The sequence below is a fragment of the Brachycentrus maculatus genome, unplaced genomic scaffold (genome assembly GCF_059751285.1).
Source record: "Brachycentrus maculatus isolate JH-2025_06_01 unplaced genomic scaffold, ASM5975128v1 h1tg000180l, whole genome shotgun sequence".
In the NCBI taxonomy this organism is placed as follows: Eukaryota; Metazoa; Arthropoda; class Insecta; order Trichoptera; family Brachycentridae; genus Brachycentrus; species Brachycentrus maculatus.
In genome coordinates, this window is record NW_028280931.1 from 1,048,866 (window position 1) to 1,063,224 (window position 14,359).

Below are 14,359 nucleotides of genomic sequence, written 5' to 3' on the forward strand. Positions count from 1 at the left end.
GACGCTTCTCCGCAGGGGTGGGCAGAGAGAATAGAACGCCAAACCGCTATATTTTTGGCAATCAATTTCGCCTCTTCCTCATTTATAAATCTATTTATATACAAACCCGCCTTTTATTTCCAATTCTAACCCAGCCACTTTCAAGTATTTGACATACTTGATTGTGCCAGGTTCTCCTCGGTCTTCATCTGCTTCTTTTTCCTACTACATTCGCCTAATATTTTTTTTTACCATTCTTTCCGCATGCTACCAAATTTAATATTCAATAGATTTTCGCCGCGATATCGATTTTTTGTCAAGTACCTGCCAGTAGGTGCCTACTTACCCGGATGAAGTACCTATCAAATAATAATTGGAACAATTCCCGAGTACCTACTCAAGTAAGAAAAGTATTAATAATTCCATTTTTTTTCGATAGATGTCAGCAGGCGCACCAATTTGCAAATTTAATTCAATTTTCATTTGCGTTATATTTTTCATGTGCGAGTTTAGACGTAGTACTGGATTATATATAAATTAGAAAAATCAAGTACCTCCTCGCCTTTGATGTACTCCTGGTAGATTTTTACCGAAACCGTTCATATAACTAGGTTGATTTAGATGTTTTGCTGACTTAACATCATGACGCTTCTCCGCAGGGGTAAACAGAGAGAATTGAATAGAATACCCGATCGTACCAAGTTTTTTTCCGCCTTGCTCTGCTTCTTTTTCCAACTACATTCACATCATAAATTGGTTTTACAGTTCTTTCCTCACTCATGCGTTGCACGTGTTAAACCATCTTAATACTCATTTTAAAATTTTACTCAATAGTTAATAAAAATTAAATATTTAAACATTTTCTTCGCGATTTCGATATTCTGCTTAACACAGAGTACCTGCAGTAGGTACTTTCTCGGATAAGAGTAAAACTAATTCCAATATTATTTAAACGGTAGACAACCCAATGGATGAACTTATGAGAACCAATATATTTTAGTGATTGATAAATATACATACACATAAACAATTTTCAAAAATGCAAGTTCAGAACATTTCCGATAGATGGCAGTACAAGTACCGATTTGCATATTTAATTGAACTTATATAGATTTAGATAGCGAATTGATTTTTATTTTTATTTAGGTACTTACTTTTGAACAGACTTAATTCTGATTTATTTTTAACATAATTAACAGACTTGACAATGATTTTTTTTATATACTTTTTTATACACATAGTAAACGTTGCATCGAATTAAAAATATATATACCTACCTGGGTACTTACTTAAAATTTTGCTATTTTATTTAAACAGACTTAATTCTGATTGATTTTTTAACATGATTAACAGACTTGATAATGAATTTAAAAAAATATTAGATACTTAGGTACTTACGTAAAATTACTTATAATTTAATTAGAAATATTACTGATTTTTATTTAAATAAATAATAAGTGGTGATGCATAAGCCACGATTTAAGTAATTATCAGGGGATTTTCGAAAAAAATGTTTTGTTCAGATTGATTTTTTTACACACTTAATAGACGTTGCACCGAACAAAAAATATATACATACCTGAACAGTTCTGATTTATTTTTTTAACACACTTAACAGATTTTAAAATTTATATATTATAAATTTCTATTCAATACTTTTCCTCAGAACATAATAGATGATTTTAATAATCGAAAGGCTATTAAAAACACATAGTACCTACTTAAATCAAACATAGGTCAGGTTAGTAAGTTAAGGATGGGTTAGGTTAGGATAGGTAAGGTTAATTTTTAAAACTCAGTACTCTATTATGTTTGATTAAGTCATGTGAGGATATATTTGTGGACTCAGGTGCCTACTTAGAATTAGTAATGTGAACGCCATGTTAGGTAAAGTTTTGTAAGTCTAAGTTGAGTTAAGGTATTTTAGGTTAAAAAGTCGTACCATAAAAAAATAAAAAGAACACAAAAGAAAGAGGCTAATTTTTAATGAACTCTTTCATAGGTATCCTCTCTTACAGTCTCTTTAAGAGTTAGTACTTACTTAGAATCAGTCATGTGAAGTAACGTAAAGTTCGATTAAGTTAAGCAAGTCGAAGTTAGGTTAAGGTAGTTTAGGTAATAAAAGTCGTACCAAATAGAATATTTCAAAAAAACATAGAAAAGTTTCAATGAACTCTTTCAAAGGTATCCTCTCTTACAGTCTCTTTTAGACTTGGTATCTTCTTAGAATTAGTTATGTGAAGGTACGATAAGTAAGATAAAGTCAAGCGATTCCAAGTTGAGTAAAGGTAGCTAAGTTAAAAAAGTCGTACCAAAAAAAAAAAAAAAAAAAAAGAAGAAAAAAAAAGTTGTTTTTTTATAAACTCTTTTAGAGGTGTGGTGTCTTAAAGTCTCTTTAAGAGTTTAGAGGGTGCTCGTCATCATTCTTATTCATGTAAGTCATCTTATTATTATTCCATTATAATAAAATTAACTACGTTATATTGTTAATACACCGACAAATGAGAATTCAGCAGTCGTAAAGGAAAAAGCATTTATTACTTAAATCGAGCAAAAGACAATATTTGTGTGACAACACTAATGTTATGAAGAAGAAAAAATAAAAATTAAGAAACAAAAATTATTTTTTGACATCTCATCAAATATGAAGAAGAATATGGAAGACTGGGCATTTACGGGGCTGACGACCGCCATAGGCTAGTTTAAGAACAAGTATTTGGACACACTCATAATGTTGTAAAAAATAATTATTTAAAAACACACACACACACACACACACACACACACACACACACACACACACACACATATATATATATATATATATATATATATATATATATATATATATATATATATATATATATATATATATATATATATATATATATATATATATATATATATATATATATATATATATATATATATATATGTATACATATATATATATATATATATATATATATATATATATATATATATATATATATATATATATATATATATATATATATATATATATATATATATATATATATATATATATATATATATATATATATATATATATGTATACATATATATATATATATATATATATATATATATATATATATATATATATATATATATATATATATATATATATATATATATATATATATATATATATATATATATATATATATATATATATATATATATATATATATATATATATATATACTCGCTTATAAAGTCCCGCGATAGCGAGTGCCCTATGAGAGTTGACGATGTCACGGATTGGTTTGGGGGCTCTACCGGAGTCAGACAAGGCTGCGTCCTTGCGCCATTTCTCTTCATCATCATTATGGATTTCATTCTTCGAAAGTCATTACCATCTGACCGAGGTATAACCATCTCCCCATTCCGGAAACTCTGTGACCTAGAGTACGCAGATGATCCTGTTTTAATTGAAGATTCCATCGAGGATTTTTTTAAATCACAATATGTAAATTGATATTTTATAAATAATAAAATTATACGTATTTGTCAGAATATACGTTCTAGTGAAAACGAAAACGGAAGAAAAAAGTTACGTTTTCACTTTTTTGCTAGTAATTAACACATGTTTTGCAAGGTTCACGCGAATACGTAATGGATCAAAGACGAATCGAGATGGTCAAAGGTATTAATTTGTTGAACAAGGTAAAACTCACGAAACTAGACATGTCTGTCAAGGTCTACCTATTCTCATTATAACGACAAATATTACGTAGTGTTTATGACTTTGAAATGAAGAGATATTTCTTTCAAAAGTGACTCGACACGATATTCGTAAATGTATGTATGTTCATGTATATAATACACACATGAAAATTTTATATTTTCCTTCCAACGAGCTACAAACTAATAAATTCAATATACTTACCAGCAAAAACTCACAAGAATAATTTTAATCAACGTTTTGGTCGACTATCACCTGTTATTGATTTTTGCGTATTGGTAAAATATTTCAATCAACAAATCCAAGACATTAACAATTCAATATAATAATGTTTCAAATAAAACTTTATGTTTCTAATACGCAGTGTTTTATTCATTTCTAACGAAATGTAAGCAACTAGGGTTTAATTAATTTGATTGACACAGACAAACATGGTGAGAATCAAACATTCATAAAATAAATAAGAGTAGATATTACGTGTTTCGAAAAATAATTGATAAAGACATAAGATGTCTAACAGAGACAAAACATCTTTTTAGACGAAGGGAATGTGGACCTAATCACTATGTTACATTTACCATTCTGCCCATTACTGAAAATCCATTTGGTCTAAATTCTCAGAAGTTGTATATGTGGAGAATTTTAACAATGGCTTTTATATCTCAATTCGAACTGCCATCTTTAGAGAACTTTGTGATATCATTCTCATTGGTCCAGAACCAGTGAGATTTTTTTTTTCGGAAAGCGCTTAAGCCAGAATTTAATATTGTTAATATTACCTTCTTCAATTAATAATATTACCTTCTTCTAAAAATATGGTTTGCCTCAATTGTGAGATTTAATTTATCTGGATATACTATACATATTGCCATACTACAAAGTTTACAATGCTTGTAATATACAAAATATATCTATATATATGTTAAGACCCTCGGGGGTTAAATCTAGAGTTTGTAAATTATTAATTAAAATAAAAATATTTTACGGAATTATACATATACCTAAGCAGTGTGGGAAACAGTATTAAAAGTTACATATAATTTTTTGACATCTCATCAAAGATGAAGAAGAATATGGAAGTCTGGGCATTTACGGGGCTGACGACCGTCATAGGCTGGTTTAAGTGATCACTTTACACACGTGTAACATTCACCAATTCTACCCATTATTGACAACCACACTACTCAAATTCTTGGAAGCTCTATGTATATGAACCAATTTAGAAACCTTGTTCTTGAATCACTAGAACCCTGGTGAATGTTACACGTGTGTAAAGTGATCACTTAAACCAGCCTATGACGGTCGTCAGCCCCGTAAATGCCCAGACTTCCATATTCTTCTTCATCTTTGATGAGATGTCAAAAAATTATATGAAAATAACTCCTGTAATTGGAGATAATCCAGATTTTGTGAACAAGTATTTGGACACACTCAAAATGTTGTAAATTAAAAATTACATTTATATTTATCATATCTGTACAGTGATCCGATTAGTTTTGTTGACAGTTTCATAACTGTAAAAGATTTCGAATGGTTATCGAGATAAATAGAGGTCTAAGCTTAAATCTAAAAATTATGATCACAGTTATAATACTGGAATTTATCAAAAATGTTTTAAATGACAAGTCGTTATCAAACATTTTCATTTTTATCTACCTCTTAACCAGTTTAAAATGACCTAACTAGAAAAAGCCATTGTTAAAAACAACCTTTTTTTTCTTAATCTCTGTTTTTTTATCATTGACTGTATTTTTCACCCTACGGATGATATATCAACATTTATTGTAGGTGTTTCAACCTGAGATGAAGCATCGATCTTTAAAAACGATAGATTTTAATCTTAGTTAAGACACCTATAATATACACACACATTATTTTTCTTTTTTTTTATAAAATATGGTGCTCATTTCCAAATCATGGATCATGGATATGGTACAATGAACCGCAGAATTTATCATAGATTAATAACAACAAAACAGTGCCTACTTTTTTCTGTTGTTAGAATTATTTCATTACATCCGATGAATAAAAAGCTTAGTCATAAAACCGCCCACTCGCCAATCATTTTTGGCACAAATATGTACCTACCTCCCTACAATTATTGAAATGTATTGCAGAACCATGTGTCACTTATTTTGTATATATTCGTATGAAACCAGGCCCGTAACATCAAAATAATCCTAACAATTTCAAAGGCATAAAATTTCCAAGAGATACTTTTGAATAATTTTTTTAAACCATGTAATCTATTATATTTTGAACATTTCATACTGCGCCATTTTACATGGCGCCAAGTTTTTCGAAGCCCAGATTTGTGAACAAAGGTTTGGACATATTTAAAAAAAAATCATTAATATATTTCAGTTCCCTTTACAACACTTATCGTTAGGATGCAAACAAATCGAGAATCGTTCACAAAAATACCTCTACTTACAACATCCAGGTACTTGATCCGGTGTGAATTTAGAAAATTTCTTTGAATTCGAAATTTTGTGGAAAAGCAACTAAACCTCATTTTTATATCATAATTTTTAAAGAATTTTCTAGGTACGTAAATATTCAAGTGACTAAGTTTTTAAGTTCTTTTGAAAATGTTGACCTTCTATTAGACATGTATTGAAATAAAAGCAATTAGGTACCAGTTTATGCATGAGGAAAATCCAGTAAATTTATTTTGAAATTCCAGTATATTCAAACTACAGAAATAGTGAATTCCCATTACCGGAAAGGAAAAAAATATATAAGAGGTCGGAAAAAAAATTTAAATTTTTTTACCAGCTTTTATAAATATCGGAATATTTATCCTTTTTATTGACTCCTGAATATCGTCCTATTTTTTTAAGTTTCTACATTTTTTATGTATAAATGACTTGCCATTAGATACTAAGTGCGGTCACTGTTTTGTGCCAGTTAGCCATGTTAGGTATTTAATCGAGATATTAATATAACTTTATTGCCCTGTTATCTGTAATTATCTGAAATATTTCAAAGTAGAGTGAAGTGGTTGTGTTTTTACTTCACAGCTACCGATATATTTGATACACAAATAACCATGCTACAGAGGAACAAATATTAAATGAATGATATTAATTTAGACTCCGATTTATGCGTCTTATCCATGCGTTGAATTCCTGTTTGAACATTCTGGATATTAAAATAACAGACATATGGGTGTATTCTGAAGACTGCTAAAAGTTGACCATTTTAAAGAAAAGTCTATACGACAAGAGATATTAAACGAATTCTTATCCCTCTTGTATCATCCATATATCGTCATTTTTGCAAATAAATAAGACCCATTAGCTAAAGGCCGAAAGTTGAATTTTAAAATAATTGAAATATTGAAATTTTGAACAACGATAAGTAGAAATTTGTAATACTCTTTGAGTTCTTCACTTTCTCTATGCTTCTGTTCATTCAAAATATGACAGTTTGTTGAGTTCTTGGTCACAATGATTGCTAGTCATTTACCCTCTTTCGATTCTTGGCCAATATCAAAGGAAATAAATGAGATTTTGCTTTATAAAAATTTAAAATACATGCGATATCAATGCGATTTTATATCAATTATAGTTTATAGGCAACTGGCATAACAGTGGTTATTTTTAAAATTAAACCTTTAATACTTGTCGAATAGAGTCAATGGCCCAGCGCACTACAATTAGACGAGTATTTTACAATTATTTTTAATTATACGCTTTGCCCTATTTCCTACATCTATTATTAATCCTTGATATAAATTTTGCAGATCAAATTCGCAGTTTAAAAAGAAATACAATTGATATCTCATCAAATATTTCCATGTGATAATTTTAGAATTTTATTGTTTGCAATATTATTGACAATATTATCACCTAATATCACCTCAAAATTATTCAACCTACAGACACTTCCAATCCATGGATTATCCGTTATAATATTATTATAGTCTAGCTGATGACTTATTTTACAACGCAACCGTTTAAATAAGGGGTTTATTGAGAATTTACTTACTATTTGTTTATGAAGATGAAGCATTTATATTATTTTATTCAAAAAATTATTCAAACACGCGGAAATGATTGATAATCGTTTAAATTGAATTCTAAATATTTTCCAATGTTTATTTTGCTTCTTAATTTCAGTTACTTAATACGTCATTATGTAATATTGATGACTTAGATACTACGTTTATTAGTAAGTAGGAATTCTGAAATCCCCAGCTTAACTTACGTCGTAAAAAATGACTCACTTTTCTCTTTTCAGATTATACTTCAAAATAGTTTATTGGTGATATTTTCTCAACAGAGATTCATTTCAATCACTTTGAGACGGTAGAATAGTGGTTGTATGTCATGGATCCCGGGTATGTGAAATAATTTAAAACTTGAAATGAAACCGTGGCCATATTTGGCCACCAGTCTGCACAATTACCTACATAGCAACTTTATTTAGTGTCTTGTACTTATCGGTTCAATTAAATCTCTCGGTTTGTTTTAGAATTACACTCCGGTAAGTTCTCTAGATATAAACGAGTTTCGTTTCGAGAACTTGTTCGCAAGTTTGCTGCAAATCCATCAAAGTTAACCTGAGCTTTTACCATCACTAAACAAAGATATATCTAACTTTTTAATAATTTCTGCCTGATTCTTGACGATAAAAGTTATCATTGGTATAGAACTCAAAAGAAAGTATAAACTAAACATAACCATAGTGCATGTTTTAACCTTGGCTCGTAACGCATGTCTGTGCTGAAACCTATAGTGCATGTTGGTCTTCGGGTCGACCAAGAATCGCATGTGTTAGACATTTTGTGTAGTTTTGAATGTGTAAATGGTGCTATGGTGGTGAAGGGTGGTATTAGTTTGCATGCTGTGGTAGTGATTGTTCTGACGAAGAGACGGGTACGTCTCGAAACCGGTAGACATAAAAATCTCGGTGAGTGGTTATATACTAATATTATTAATATTTTTTTTTTAAAAAAAGCAGAAACATAACCATTGGCTATACTACAGAGCACACATCAATTAAAAAAAGTTTTAGATACAAAGGAGAGATGGGTTAATGTTTGGGAGCCGCTGATTTATAGACGAAAGAAATTTTTCAATATTCTAGATAAACATACATACGAAACAATGATTGCCTTTAAACCTAATTGTTCATAATCAACACTTTCATTGGACGAGAGCTGGAAATAAAGTTTGCGTAAAATTGTGTATAAGAATGGGAAGATATATTTGAGTTGTTTAGAAACTTAGTTTTATGATTTCTTTTGTTTCTGAAATAACTGTTATTAGGCGTTTATAATTAAAAGATTTTGTTTACAGCCGAAATTTGGATTCCCGTGTGAAAATTGAAGCTCTTGTTTTACCTACTTCAAATTCATTTAAATAATCTTACTGACTGTTATAAAACTTAAATTGTGCACAATTTAAGCAAAATATTTTTAAAAATAAATAATTAATTATTCAAATTTGAGAATCGATGATAAATACTCATATATAACGTAGCTATACATGAATATTTCATAAATATTTAAAATCATAAGCAAAGCCAAGTATTAAATATTTCATAGTCCATCATCGTATGGATTAAACATATTTTGAAATAATTTACTGCTATACAGTAAACATAAAAAGTCCGAACATGTTTACTTATTATAAAATTATTTATTAAAGCAATACTTGAAGAAAAAATGAATGTTTGTATGTCCCTCAATCTATCTGCCTACCAAGATGTATGGCTACCGGTTCAAATGTATGGCTACCGATAAACAGACACCACTTCGCTTCACCCAGTATTCAAATTATCGTCATAGTAGACCATGTCATAAATCTGGAGACCTGTCCCTAAATTTTGGCCGATAATAAAGTATTCAAGTTGCCTCAATGAATGCAAAAAAATCACGTTAGCCAAAAGTGTGACGGTATAATAAAATGACGAGTATATAGTATATTGTAGTTGTTGTTTTATTATATACAATGAAATTCCACCCAGAAATGTCAGTACAAAACAACTTATACATACGAGTATATATATATATATATATATATATATATATATATATATATATATATATATATATATATATATATATATATATATATATATATATATATATATATATATATATATATATATATATATATATATATATATATATATATATATATATATATATATATATATATATATATATATATATATATATATATATATATATATGTATATATATATATATATGTATATATATATGAAGGTATGTATATGTATGTGTTGTCCGCCTCCGTATTGGTTAGCATGCTCGGCTACCTTCTGGAGGTCCCGGGTTCGATTCCCAGGGGGGTTTAATAAATATAAGTGATTTTTTCACTATTGTATTTATTTAATATTACACTGGACTGGTACCTGAAGTGGAGGGCTTATCACCTTTCCTTCATGTGTAAACGATCGAGATAACACTGCGTTTATATGAAACAGTGCCCTATGCACCATTGGGGTGGGGTAAGGGTTTAAACAAAAATATGTATGTGTGTGAGTGTGTATATCTAAAATGTAAAGTTTCGTTGTGTAATATAGCATTTAATTTTTTTTCTGTAAATTTACGTAAAAGTACAGAATCATTTAATACATATTTTATATTTCTCACTGTCGGAAGACGATGGAATCCACGGATAAATTCACAAGAATTCTCATAAAATGTACTCCTAACTTTTCTATCTTTACATTATACAACACATTAATGGGACGATAAAATGTTGACATTAATGTGACCAACAGTCGTAAAATGTTGCTTACATTATTTTTTGCATACCGTACAAGCCGTATAAAATTGTAATGAAAATTGAGATCTCAGGTGTCCTCTGAGGGGTCATTTGTGGTAGGGGCCATTTGGTCAAGGTCACTAATGCCTGCCTCTACCTGTTCTGTTCTCCTGAGCTCGTCCGTCTGAAGTCGTTAATATATTTCGGACTCGATCTTCACATATCTATAGACACGCAACGTCAGACCTGCATACAGATTTTTTATTCATACTACGCGCCAAGTTTCAAACGTCATCAAATAAATTTAACAAAGTACTCATTTACTTTTTAGTTAAAAACACAACACTTAATATAAAATTACAAGAATATGTACGCTTATACAAATGAAGGATACAGTGTAGTACGTAATATTAGGTGGTTTTTATTTTATATATATTTATTAATAAGTGTCTCAACTTGAGATGAATGATTAGTTTTCATACGTAAAAATATGAAAGTCTGTGCATTCCAAGGCTTACGACCTGGCACTGGGCTGACTCAAGTGATTACTTTATACAATTGTTCACTGTTCACCTTTCTGACCATTGTTGAACATCCATATTGCATTAATTTTTTAAATATGTAAGTATGCATTGTTGCTGATTATAATAGATATGACATTTTCGCTAGTGCTGAACGGTTTTTATTTTCCATATTTTTTACCTTTTTAAGGTTTTTCCTCTATTTGATCAAAAGCTATCTCAGTACAATCATTGTATTTTTACTTTAAATAGGAGTTCAGAAAATTTTAATATAATCCTTAACAATTATCATTAAGTCACTACACCAAGTAAGTATCTACACCAGTACAATCTAGCATTTTTATTCATAAATTATTCCCTTATTTTATTTTTTTTTATAAATCACTTCATTTTATCACATTTACGTAACAAATTGGATGGGAAATGATCCTTTTTATGAAACTTGATTTGAAATAATCCTTTAGATCGTGTAGTCCGCAAAATATTATGCGTACATAATGTATCGCTCACTCCTCTCAAGAACGTCATAAATCAAAAATCGACAATTTTCAGTTGTGCCTATTTTCGGAATGCCCAGAAAATGTACTATATCCCAGCAAAAGCGGTATATTTTTAACTTAATATTTACCCGCTACAGGGCAGAAAGTGTTGTTTTTGCATTTTGAAGAAAAGGTATTGTTTAATTAATTTTTTTTTAAAAACTTAATATTTTTCAAATGGAGAAAAAACCTTCAGGTTTTACCTAAAAAGATCTGTTGCACAGTAAAAAGTTTAATAGTGGCTTGATATTTATTTTTAATACATTGTTATTTATTTTTAAACTTTGAAAACGTTCTCCTGAAAAATCAAGTTTTTTGATTTATGACGTTCTTGAAAGGAGTGAGCGATATGTCCGTACATATATCGGTATGAGTTTCACGATTATGAAGATTATAAACCAATAATAATATGATAAAGTTTATAGGTAGATGCGTTGGCCATCGATACGGCCAACCGGTTTCTGTAATACTTACGTATTCGTGAAGATTTATGAAATAAACGGTAAGTATGGTGTCATCACTACTTCGACTTCATGACACAATCAAAATAATTATGCATGTAAATAAATATGGGATGTTTGCACATACTAAATAAACTTATTTTCCATGATTTAACTCAAATCTATAGAATTAAGTTAACAAGTATTCATTCTATTACCAGTATTCAGAAATACCATTGACATAGAAGAAAAAAGTCCCGCTCCAAAAACAAGAGCTCAGTCTGTTTGGAAAGGTTAAGCGCAACTAAAATTGTTTTAGTTTGCATCAACTTGAAAGATATTTCATGGTTGCGTTTTTTGATGTGTTAAAAATAATGGTTGATAACATTTATAGAATAGACCTATATGTCATTATGTACGTATACATATATATGTATTGTTATAAGGTATAACTCTATCAACAGAATATAAGGATTCACTAAAAATAGCAATGATAGAAGAAATTCTTGCATATCAACATATTTAAGTATTTTATATATATATATATATATATATATATATATATATATATATATATATATATATATATGTGTGTGTGTGTGTGTGTTTGTGTGTGTGTGTGTGTGTGTGTGTGTGTGTTTGTGTGTTTGTGTGTAGGTACCTACATAATTATTAAATCCAGATTTTCTAAAATAAAATCTTAGTCCTGTGATTAATCACACAGAGCTTTGTATTATTCTGCCTACTCATCTGCAATACACCCTGTATATTATACGTTCATAAATTAATTATATTTTAATAATACTGAAAAGTTCATGACTGCAAAGTTGTATACCCTGTTATCGTTTTACTTGCACATCGTAAACCTGCCTTATTAAACTCAGAACATAATCATAAAAATATCACGTCCCAACCACTACACTATGGAGACAAATTACATTGAACAAATATTTATTTGAATGGCGTTTTAAGTATTTAAAAATAATCGTACTTATATTACAATACGTATTGGTAACAAATTGTGAATTACAGGCAAAATATGAAGAATTTATCATTAAAAAACTACATGGTTTATTAATAATATAATATATATACCTGGGTGCGATTGCTTCATTTTAATAATTGTTACATATTATAAATATTAATTAGGTGTTGAATTAAATAAATCCATTCACAAGGATATTTACATAATATTATAATAAAATACCTACTTTACTTGTGTATCAATCTATCTTACATACGTAAATACGTTTTTCAATATATGTCGAGTTATTACGTAGGTAGATAATAATAATGATAATAATAACATTTTGGATAATATATGAAGTGCAATTTACGTAAAATACCTCAATATGTATATATATATATATATATATATATATATATATATATATATATATATATATATATATATATATATTATATATATATATATATATATATATATATATATATATATATATATATATATTATATATATATATATATATATATATATATATATATGTGTGTGTATATATATATATATATATATATATATATATATATATATATGTATATATCGATCTATTTTTATTTATAGGTACATGTATACAGGTACAAGACATAATTTATTGTTATCTACTTACCATGAACAGTTTGATAAAAGAAGAAGACAGCAACTTTATTATTTCACAAAACTATGCACAAAACTGAAAAAAAAACAAACAAAATTTTCACAAAGCACTTGAAACAATTTAAAAACTATTCACTTGATGTAACGTTTTTTAAGTTTTTTTATTTATTATTTGTGCACTCGTCTTGTTTATTTACGTCAAAGACACACAAGCGTGTTCGACTTCCTTTTGTTATTGTTGCGAATTACGAGGAAAACTGTTGGAAACTGACGTGCGCGATAGAGCTACAGATCGAAGTGCGCAGAAGCGCGCGCCGGATCGGAGGTTCGATTATCACTAGCGAAGAACGAGAACGCGCCTGACAGATGCGGCCAAAATCGGTAAAGGAACGCCGCTACCTGCGCGCCGCGCCGCCCGCCAAGGAAACGGCGCACTGCGCACGGCCTGGACCGATTCCCGCCCACCCGGTTTTCGGATTGGATTCAAAACAAAGTCGATCCGTTCGATATTCGATCTAGAAGCGTGGGTACCTGTGGCCAAAACTCGATCCTGCATAGGCGAGATTATCCGCGACTTTTGATAAACGAGCGTTTCTGCTGTGGAAATTAGCGAGTCTATTACGGCGGCCTTGTATGTGTGCCTACGCCCGCGAGGCTTTCGACTCGTAAAACTAGAAATGTATATTTTGAATTTTCATTATTAAAAGTATCTTCCATCGAGAAACGACTGCTCCAAATAACAAATGGCTGCAAGATATGTAAATCGTACCTATAAATTATTTTAAAATTTTACATAGTAAATACCATATTTCT

At 29.4% G+C, this 14,359-nt stretch overlaps 1 protein-coding gene across 1 annotated transcript in view; it reads right to left on the bottom strand.

Moving 5' to 3' along the window:
• The window catches only part of chas (chascon), a 232,952-nt gene extending 218,973 nt beyond the window's left edge, over positions 1 to 13,979 (bottom strand). Inside the window, exon 1 of the mRNA XM_088262431.1 lies at positions 13,560 to 13,979. The gene's annotated coding sequence lies outside the window, so the exon portion shown is untranslated. The remainder of the gene's footprint in view (positions 1 to 13,559) is intronic.
• Between the last annotated feature and the right edge of the window lie 380 nt (positions 13,980 to 14,359).